The sequence below is a fragment of the Oncorhynchus kisutch genome, unplaced genomic scaffold (assembly GCF_002021735.2).
Source record: "Oncorhynchus kisutch isolate 150728-3 unplaced genomic scaffold, Okis_V2 scaffold3736, whole genome shotgun sequence".
In the NCBI taxonomy this organism is placed as follows: Eukaryota; Metazoa; Chordata; class Actinopteri; order Salmoniformes; family Salmonidae; genus Oncorhynchus; species Oncorhynchus kisutch.
This window is the reverse complement of record NW_022265681.1, coordinates 27130-37057: the sequence shown is the minus strand read 5'-3', so window position 1 is coordinate 37057 and position 9928 is coordinate 27130. Positions and strand designations below refer to the sequence as shown.

Below are 9928 nucleotides of genomic sequence, written 5' to 3'. Positions count from 1 at the left end.
GAGAGAAGAGAGAAACAGGAGAGAGAGAGAGAGAGAGAGAGACAGAAGAAAGAGAGAGACAGACAGACAGACGAGAGATAGAGGAGAGAGAGAGACAGAGAGAGAGCAAAGCATCAGCACTCTGGTCATTGTTGCATTATTCACATATCATATAACATTGTTATTAGCTACAGTGTTATTGACATTAACTTACGGTATCATCCATGTCAATTATGGCCATTTTGGAGGAGGTAAATAAGGAAGACTATTTTGCATTGTTTTGGTTACAGGTCAGTACCTATTCAGGTGAGGGCTGTACTGTACCTACATGGTTACCAGCTAACACTAAAACACAAAATGTTTGTGTGAAAGCAGGGTGTTTCTGAAACCAGTCAGCTCATCATCATTACATTGTACTGTAGCTAGCTGGCTAGCAAGCCTTCCATATCAGCATCATTATCTCTGCTCTGTAGCTAGCTGGCTAGCAAGCATTCCATATCAGCATCATTGTCTCTGTACTGTAGCTAGCTGGCTAGCATGCCTTCCATATCAGCACCATTATCTCTTTACTGTGGTTAGCTGGCTAGCATGCTTTCTATATCAGCACCATTATCTCTGTACTGTAGCTAGATAGCTAGCATGCCTTCCATTTAAGCACCATTATCTCTGTACTGTAGCTAGCTGGCTAGCATGCCTTCCATATCAGCACCATTGTCTCTGTACTGTAGCTAGATGGCTAGCATGCCTTCCATATCAGCATCATTATCTCTGCTCTGTAGCTAGATGGCTAGCATGCCTACCATATCAGCACCATTATCTCTGTACTGTAGCTAGATGGCTAGCATGCCTTCCATATCAGCATCATTGTCTCTGTACTGTAGCTAGATGGCTAGCATGCCTACCATATCAGCATCATTATCTCTGCTCTGTAGCTAGCAAGCATTCCATATCAGCATCATTGTCTCTGTACTGTAGCTAGCTGGCTAACATGCCTTCCATATCAGCACCATTATCTCTTTACTGTGGTTAGCTGGCTAGCATGCCTTCTATATCAGCACCATTATCTCTGTACTGTAGCTAGATGGCTAGCATGCCTTCCATTTAAGCACCATTATCTCTGTACTGTAGCTAGCAAGCCTTCCATATCACCATCATTATCTCTGTACTGTAGCTAGCTGGCTAGCATGCCTTCCATATCAGCACCATTATCTCTGTACTGTAGCTAGATGGCTAGCATGCCTTCCATATCAGCATCATTATCTCTGCTCTGTAGCTAGATGGCTAGCATGCCTTCCATATCAGCATCATTATCTCTGCTCTGTAGCTAGATGGCTAGCATGCCTTCCATATCAGCATCATTGTCTCTGCTCTATAGCTAGATGGCTAGCAAGCCTTCCATATCAGCATCATTGTCTCTGTACTGTAGCTAGATGGCTAGCATGCCTTCCATATCAGCATCATTGTCTCTGTACTGTAGCTAGATGGCTAGCATGCCTTCCATATCAGCATCATTGTCTATGTACTGTAGCTAGATGGCTAGCATGCCTTCCATATCACCATCATTATCTATGTACTGTAGCTAGCATGCCTTCTATATCACCATCATTATCTCTGTACTGTAGCTAGATGGCTAGCATGCCTTCCATATCACCATCATTATCTCTGTACTGTAGCTAGCATGCCTTCTATATCACCATCATTATCTCTGTACTGTAGCTAGCATGCCTTCCATACCACCATCATTATCTCTGTACTGTAGCTAGCATGCCTTCTATATCACCATCATTATCTCTGTACTGTAGCTAGCATGCCTTCTATATCACCATCATTATCTCTGTACTGTAGCTAGCATGCCTTCTATATCACCATCATTATCTCTGTACTGTAGCTAGCATGCCTTCTATATCACCATCATTATCTCTGTACTGTAGCTAGCATGCCTAATGTTACCATATCAGCACCATTATCTCTGTACTGTAGCTAGCATGCCTAACGTTACCATATCAGCATCATTGTCTCTGTACTGTAGCTAGCATGCCTAACGTTACCATATCAGCACCATTATCTCTGTACTGTAGCTAGCATGCCTTCTATATCACCATCATTATCTCTGTACTGTAGCTAGCATGCCTAACGTTACCATATCACCATCATTATCTCTGTACTGTAGCTAGCATGCCTAACGTTACCATATCAGCACCATTATCTCTGTACTGTAGCTAGCATGCCTTCTATATCAGCGCCATTATCTCTGTACTGTAGCTAGCATGCCTAACGTTACCATATCAGCACCATTATCTCTGTACTGTAGCTAGCATGTCTAACGTTACCATATCAGCACCATTATCTCTGTACTGTAGCTAGCATGCCTAACGTTACCATATCAGCACCATTATCTCTGTACTGTAGCTAGCATGCCTAACGTTACCATATCACCATCATTATCTCTTCTCTGTAGCTAGCATGCCTAACGTTACCATATCAGCACCATTATCTCTGTACTGTAGCTAGCATGCCTAGCGTTACCATATCAGCACCATTATCTCTGTACTGTAGCTAGCATGCCTTCTATATCACCATCATTATCTCTGTACTGTAGCTAGCATGCCTTCTATATCACCATCATTATCTCTGTACTGTAGCTAGCATGCCTTCCATATCACCATCATTATCTCTGTACTGTAGCTAGCATGCCTTCTATATCACCATCATTATCTCTGTACTGTAGCTAGCATGCCTTCTATATCACCATCATTATCTCTGTACTGTAGCTAGCATGCCTAATGTTACCATATCAGCACCATTATCTCTGTACTGTAGCTAGCATGCCTAACGTTACCATATCAGCACCATTATCTCTGTACTGTAGCTAGCATGCCTAACGTTACCATATCAGCACCATTATCTCTGTACTGTAGCTAGCATGCCTTCTATATCAGCGCCATTATCTCTGTACTGTAGCTAGCATGCCTAACGTTACCATATCAGCACCATTATCTCTGTACTGTAGCTAGCATGCCTAACGTTACCATATCAGCACCATTATCTCTGTACTGTAGCTAGCATGCCTAACGTTACCATATCAGCACCATTATCTCTGTACTGTAGCTAGCATGCCTTCTATATTACCACCATTATCTCTGTACTGTAGCTAGCATGCCTAACGTTACCATATCAGCACCATTATCCTAATAGTAGACATAAGAACAAAAGCACCATCCCGTTATAAAAGGGAAGCTGGTAATAATTGCAGGTTGTGACTGAGTGACTCACCTTTTCAGTGAGTCAGTTTTTGAATCGACTGGGGACGCTGCTGCTGCTGAGGGCTGTTCTTCTTAACCAAATCATCTCAGTCGGATCACAACAAGGCAGGTCCGCCGTTGTCTTTCCTCCAGGGGTTTCAGCTAAAGTCCAGCAGCAGGGTCCCATGTCTTGCTTCATTCAGCATGAATGCCAGCCATTGTTTTTAACTAGCTAGCTGCACACCACACAGAGGCAATCAGCCAACCCTCCTCCAAGGAATTCAAGTCAGTAGGGCGTAAAAGTATATGCCATGAGGGGGATAGAACTTGCTAGTTAAGCTTCCTAGCTTCTAAATCAACACCCCATACGATTTGTTTTAGGCTAGCAAGCTACTTGCTATTTGCTAGCTTATCTGAAAGCAAGCAAAGGTAACGTTAGCTAACTGAACCAGGATCAGGTGATTGATTAGGAGCTTTTTCTTTATGTCTGGAGATGCTGCCGGGAATCTGTTAGCTCTGTAGCTAACCGCGGTATTTTCCTACTGTAACAGTCACTAGCCTGGGCAATGTGACAACGGTAAACTCAGCCAGCGACGGTAGCTTGTTAAAAAAAAAAGACCACTATTCAACAAAAAATACCAAATCATGAAATATCAAAAGCTACCACTAATTGAGTTCTACTATTTTCATCTTAAATGGTAAGTTCTTTTAACCAGATAACGGATAATAACAGTAGACTTGGTTCCTGTATAAAAAAAAATCCTTCCGATTTTTCAACTTCCTGGTTTCCCTGGTAACGACCCAGAGCCCCGTTCTGATTGGTCCTAGTAGGAGTCGCCACCACAGTGACCCCTGGTGGTCATGTCGAGCAACACGCCCGTACTGCACCTGTTTCTAATCCACAATGCTTTCCACAATGCTCTCACAGACGAGCTACAGGTGCAGCCGAGCCAGGTAGCTAGGCGTGGATTCAATGGAAGAACACTTACACTGCTTGTATGTTGAGTTTCTCCAGATACATAGGAGTCATTTGACGTCTCTTGTTCCACAAATGAATCAGCTCCTACCTACATCATTGTAATGTAGTAGAACGATCAGCAGAGGGCAGCAGTGTGTCATATATGTGAATATCCCATCAGCAATTTATCCTGACTCAGCAACCTTTGGAGTTATTGGGATGCAATGGGCACAGTAGTTTATATATGAATAGATACAACACATTAAACGTCATTATATTAGTCAATGTTGGGAGTGAGCGATATCAGGTAATATTCTATATTTCTGGAATTGGGATGTCTAGAGTTTAAAGGTTCATGTTCTGGAACTTTGGTTGACACACCAAGTATTGTTTAAAACCCCAGTGGTGGAGAAAAAAGGTACCCAATTGTGGTTCTTGAGTAAATGTCTAGATAACTAAATAGAAAATGACTCAAGTAAAAGTTCAAGTTAGAAAACACTACTTGAGTAAAAGTCTAAAAGTATTTGCTTCTAAAGATACTTAAGTATCAAAAGTAAATGTAAAAGTATAAATCATTTTAAATTCCTTAAATTTGCAAAAGCAGATACAAACATTTTATTGTTTTTAAAATGTACGGATAGCCAGCGTCCTACTCCAACACTCAGACATCATTTACAGAAGATGCATTTGTGTTTAGTGAGTCCTCCAGATCAGAGGTAGTAGGGATGACCAGGGATGTTCTCTGTTTAGTGAATCCTCCAGATCAGAGGAAGTAGGGATGACCAGGGATGTTCTCTGTTTAGTGAGTCCTCCAGATCAGAGGTAGTAGGGATGACCAGGGATGTTCTCTGTTTAGTGAGTCCTCCAGATCAGAGGAAGTAGGGATGACCAGGGATGTTCTCTGTTTAGTGAGTCCTCCAGATCAGAGGTAGTAGGGATGACCAGGGATGTTCTCTGTTTAGTGAGTCCTCCAGATCAGAGGCAGTAGGGATGACCAGGGATGTTCTCTGTTTAGTGAATCCTCCAGATCAGAGGCAGTAGGGATGACCAGGGATGTTCTCTGTTTAGTGAGTCCTCCAGATCAGAGGCAGTAGGTATGACCAGGGATGTTCTCTGTTTAGTGAGTCCTCCAGATCAGAGGCAGTAGGTATGACCAGGGATGTTCTCTGTTTAGTGAGTCCTCCAGATCAGAGGCAGTAGGTATGACCAGGGATGTTCTCTGTTTAGTGAGTCCTCCAGATCAGAGGCAGTAGGTATGACCAGGGATGTTCTCTGTTTAGTGAGTCCACCAGATCAGAGGCAGTAGGGATGACCAGGGATGTTCTCTGTTTAGTGAGTCCTCCAGATCAGAGGCAGTAGGGATGACCAGGGATGTTCTCTGTTTAGTGAGTCCTCCAGATCAGAGGCAGTAGGGATGACCAGGGATGTTCTCTGTTTAGTGAGTCCTCCAGATCAGAGGCAGTAGGGATGACCAGGGATGTTCTCTGTTTAGTGAGTCCTCCAGATCAGAGGCAGTAGGGATGACCAGGGATGTTCTCTGTTTAGTGAGTCCACCAGATCAGAGGCAGTAGGGATGACCAGGGATGTTCTCTGTTTAGTGAGTCCTCCAGATCAGAGGCAGTAGGGATGACCAGGGATGTTCTCTGTTTAGTGAGTCCTCCAGATCAGAGGTAGTAGGGATGACCAGGGATGTTCTCTGTTTAGTGAGTCCTCCAGATCAGAGGCAGTAGGGATGACCAGGGATGTTCTCTGTTTAGTGAGTCCTCCAGATCAGAGGCAGTAGGGATGACCAGGGATGTTCTCTGTTTAGTGAGTCCTCCAGATCAGAGGCAGTAGGGATGACCAGGGATGTTCTCTGTTTAGTGAGTCCTCCAGATCAGAGGCTAGTAGGGATGACCAGGGATGTTCTCTGTTTAGTGAGTCCTCCAGATCAGAGGCAGTAGGGATGACCAGGGATGTTCTCTGTTTAGTGAGTCCTCCAGATCAGAGGCAGTAGGGATGACCAGGGATGTTCTCTGTTTAGTGAGTTCCTCCAGATCAGAGGCAGTAGGGATGACCAGGGATGTTCTCTGTTTAGTGAGTCCTCCAGATCAGAGGCAGTAGGGATGACCAGGGATGTTCTCTGTTTAGTGAGTCCTCCAGATCAGAGGCAGTAGGGATGACCAGGGATGTTCTCTGTTTAGTGAGTCCTCCAGATCAGAGGCAGTAGGGATGACCAGGGATGTTCTCTGTTTAGTGAGTCCTCCAGATCAGAGGCAGTAGGGATGACCAGGGATGTTCTCTGTTTAGTGAGTCCTCCAGATCAGAGGCAGTAGGGATGACCAGGGATGTTCTCTGTTTAGTGAGTCTCCAGATCAGAGGCAGTAGGGATGACCAGGGGATGTTCTCTGTTTAGTGAAGTCCTCCAGATCAGAGGCAGTAGGGATGACCAGGGATGTTCTCTGTTTAGTGAGTCTCCAGATCAGAGGCAGTAGGGATGACCAGGGATGTTCTCTGTTTAGTGAATCCTCCAGATCAGAGGCTAGTAGGGATGACCAGGGATGTTCTCTGTTCAGTGAGTCCTCCAGATCAGAGGCAGTAGGGATGACCAGGGATGTTCTCTGTTTAGTGAATCCTCCAGATCAGAGGCTAGTAGGGATGACCACGGATGTTCTCTGTTCAGTGAGTCCTCCAGATCAGAGGCAGTAGGGATGACCAGGGATGTTCTCTGTTTAGTGAGTCCTCCAGATCAGAGGCAGTAGGGATGACCAGGGATGTTCTCTGTTTAGTGAGTCCTCCAGATCAGAGGCAGTAGGGATGACCAGGGATGTTCTCTGTTTAGTGAGTCTCCAGATCAGAGGCAGTAGGGATGACCAGGGATGTTCTCTGTTTAGTGAGTCCTCCAGATCAGAGGCAGTAGGGATGACCAGGGATGTTCTCTGTTTAGTGAACCCTCCAGATCAGAGGCAGTAGGGATGACCAGGGATGTTCTCTGTTTAGTGAGTCCTCCAGATCAGAGGCAGTAGAGATGACCAGGGATGTTCTCTGTTTAGTGAATCCTCCAGATCAGAGGCAGTAGAGATAACCAGGGATGTTCTCTGTTTAGTGAATCCTCCAGATCAGAGGCAGTAGAGATGACCAGGGATGTTCTCTGTTTAGTGAGTCCTCCAGATCAGAGCAGTAGGGATGACCAGGGATGTTCTCTGTTTAGTGAATCCTCCAGATCAGAGGCAGTAGAGATGACCAGGGATGTTCTCTGTTTAGTGAGTCCTCCAGATCAGAGGCAGGTAGGGATGACCAGGGATGTTCTCTGTTTAGTGAGTCCTCCAGATCAGAGGCAGTAGGGATGACCAGGGATGTTCTCTGTTTAGTGAGTCCTCCAGATCAGAGGCAGTAGGGATGACCAGGGATGTTCTCTGTTTAGTGAATCCTCCAGATCAGAGGCAGTAGAGATGACCAGGGATGTTCTCTGTTTAGTGAGTCCTCCAGATCAGAGGCAGTAGGGATGACCAGGGATGTTCTCTGTTTAGTGAGTCCTCCAGATCAGAGGTAGTAGGGATGACCAGGGGATGTTCTCTGTTTAGTGAGTCCTCCAGATCAGAGGCAGTAGGGATGACCAGGGATGTTCTCTGTTTAGTGAGTCCTCCAGATCAGAGGCAGTAGGGATGACCAGGGATGTTCTCTGTTTAGTGAGTCCTCCAGATCAGAGGCAGTAGGGATGACCAGGTATGTTCTCTGTTTAGTGAGTCCACCAGATCAGAGGGCAGTAGGGATGACCAGGGATGTTCTCTGTTTAGTGAGTCCTCCAGATCAGAGGCAGTAGGGATGACCAGGGATGTTCTCTGTTTAGTGAGTCCTCCAGATCAGAGGCAGTAGAGATGACCAGGGATGTTCTCTGTTTAGTGAGTCCTCCAGATCAGAGGCAGTAGGGATGACCAGGGATGTTCTCTGTTTAGTGAGTCCTCCAGATCAGAGGCAGTAGGGATGACCAGGGATGTTCTCTGTTTAGTGAGTCCTCCAGATCAGAGGCAGTAGGGATGACCAGGGATGTTCTCTGTTTAGTGAGTCCTCCAGATCAGAGGCAGTAGGGATGACCAGGGATGTTCTCTGTTTAGTGAGTCCTCCAGATCAGAGGCAGTAGGGATGACCAGGGATGTTCTCTGTTTAGTGAGTCCTCCAGATCAGAGGCAGTAGGGATGACCAGGGATGTTCTCTGTTTAGTGAGTCCTCCAGATCAGAGGCAGTAGGGATGACCAGGGATGTTCTCTGTTTAGTGAGTCCTCCAGATCAGAGGCAGTAGGGATGACCAGGGATGTTCTCTGTTTAGTGAGTCCTCCAGATCAGAGGCAGTAGGGATGACCAGGGATGTTCTCTGTTTAGTGAGTCCTCCAGATCAGAGGCAGTAGGGATGACCAGGGATGTTCTCTGTTTAGTGAGTCCTCCAGATCAGAGGCAGTAGGGATGACCAGGGATGTTCTCTGTTTAGTGAGTCCTCCAGATCAGAGGCAGTAGGGATGACCAGGGATGTTCTCTGTTTAGTGAGTCCTCCAGATCAGAGGCAGTAGGGATGACCAGGGATGTTCTCTGTTTAGTGAGTCCTCCAGATCAGAGGCAGTAGGGATGACCAGGGATGTTCTCTGTTTAGTGAGTCCTCCAGATCAGAGGCAGTAGGGATGACCAGGGATGTTCTCTGTTTAGTGAGTCCTCCAGATCAGAGGCAGTAGGGATGACCAGGGATGTTCTCTGTTTAGTGAGTCCTCCAGATCAGAGGCAGTAGGGATGACCAGGGATGTTCTCTGTTTAGTGAGTCCTCCAGATCAGAGGCAGTAGGGATGACCAGGGATGTTCTCTGTTTAGTGAGTCCTCCAGATCAGAGGCAGTAGGGATGACCAGGGATGTTCTCTGTTTAGTGAGTCCTCCAGATCAGAGGCAGTAGGGATGACCAGGGATGTTCTCTGTTAGTGAGTCCTCCAGATCAGAGGCAGTAGGGATGACCAGGGATGTTCTCTGTTTAGTGAGTCCTCCAGATCAGAGGCAGTAGGATGACCAGGGATGTTCTCTGTTTAGTGAGTCCTCCAGATCAGAGGCAGTAGGGATGACCAGGGATGTTCTCTGTTTAGTGAGTCCTCCAGATCAGAGGCAGTAGGGATGACCAGGGATGTTCTCTGTTTAGTGAGTCCTCCAGATCAGAGGCAGTAGGGATGACCAGGGATGTTCTCTGTTTAGTGAGTCCTCCAGATCAGAGGCAGTAGGGATGACCAGGGATGTTCTCTGTTAGTGATCCTCCAGATCAGAGGCAGTAGGGATGACCAGGGATGTTCTCTGTTTAGTGAGTCCTCCAGATCAGAGGCAGTAGGGATGACCAGGGATGTTCTCTGTTTAGTGAGTCCTCCAGATCAGGCAGTAGGGATGACCAGGGATGTTCTCTGTTTAGTGAATCCTCCAGATCAGAGGCAGTAGAATGACCAGGGATGTTCTCTGTTTAGTGAGTCCTCCAGATCAGAGGCAGTAGGGATGGACCAGGGATGTTCTCTGTTTAGTGAGTCCTCCAGATCAGAGGCAGTAGGGATGACCAGGGATGTTTCTCTGTTTAGTGAGTCCTCCAGATCAGAGGCAGTAGGGATGACCAGGGATGTGTTCTCTGTTTAGTGAGTCCTCCAGATCAGAGGCCAGTAGGGATGACCAGGGATGTTCTCTGTTTAGTGAGTCCTCCAGATCAGAGGCAGTAGGGATGACCAGGGATGTTCTCTGTTAGTGAGTCCTCCAGATC

General features: G+C 46.2%; 1 protein-coding gene across 2 annotated transcripts in view; it reads right to left on the bottom strand.

Annotated features, from left to right (window-relative positions):
- The window catches only part of LOC116371840 (probable palmitoyltransferase ZDHHC1), a 56800-nt gene extending 52788 nt beyond the window's left edge, over nucleotides 1-4012 (bottom strand). The window contains exon 1 of one of the 2 annotated variants that reach the window (XM_031820909.1): nucleotides 3253-4012. The gene's annotated coding sequence lies outside the window, so the exon portion shown is untranslated. The remainder of the gene's footprint in view (nucleotides 1-3252) is intronic. The other variant, XM_031820910.1, reaches the window with a different exon arrangement.
- Between the last annotated feature and the right edge of the window lie 5916 nt (nucleotides 4013-9928).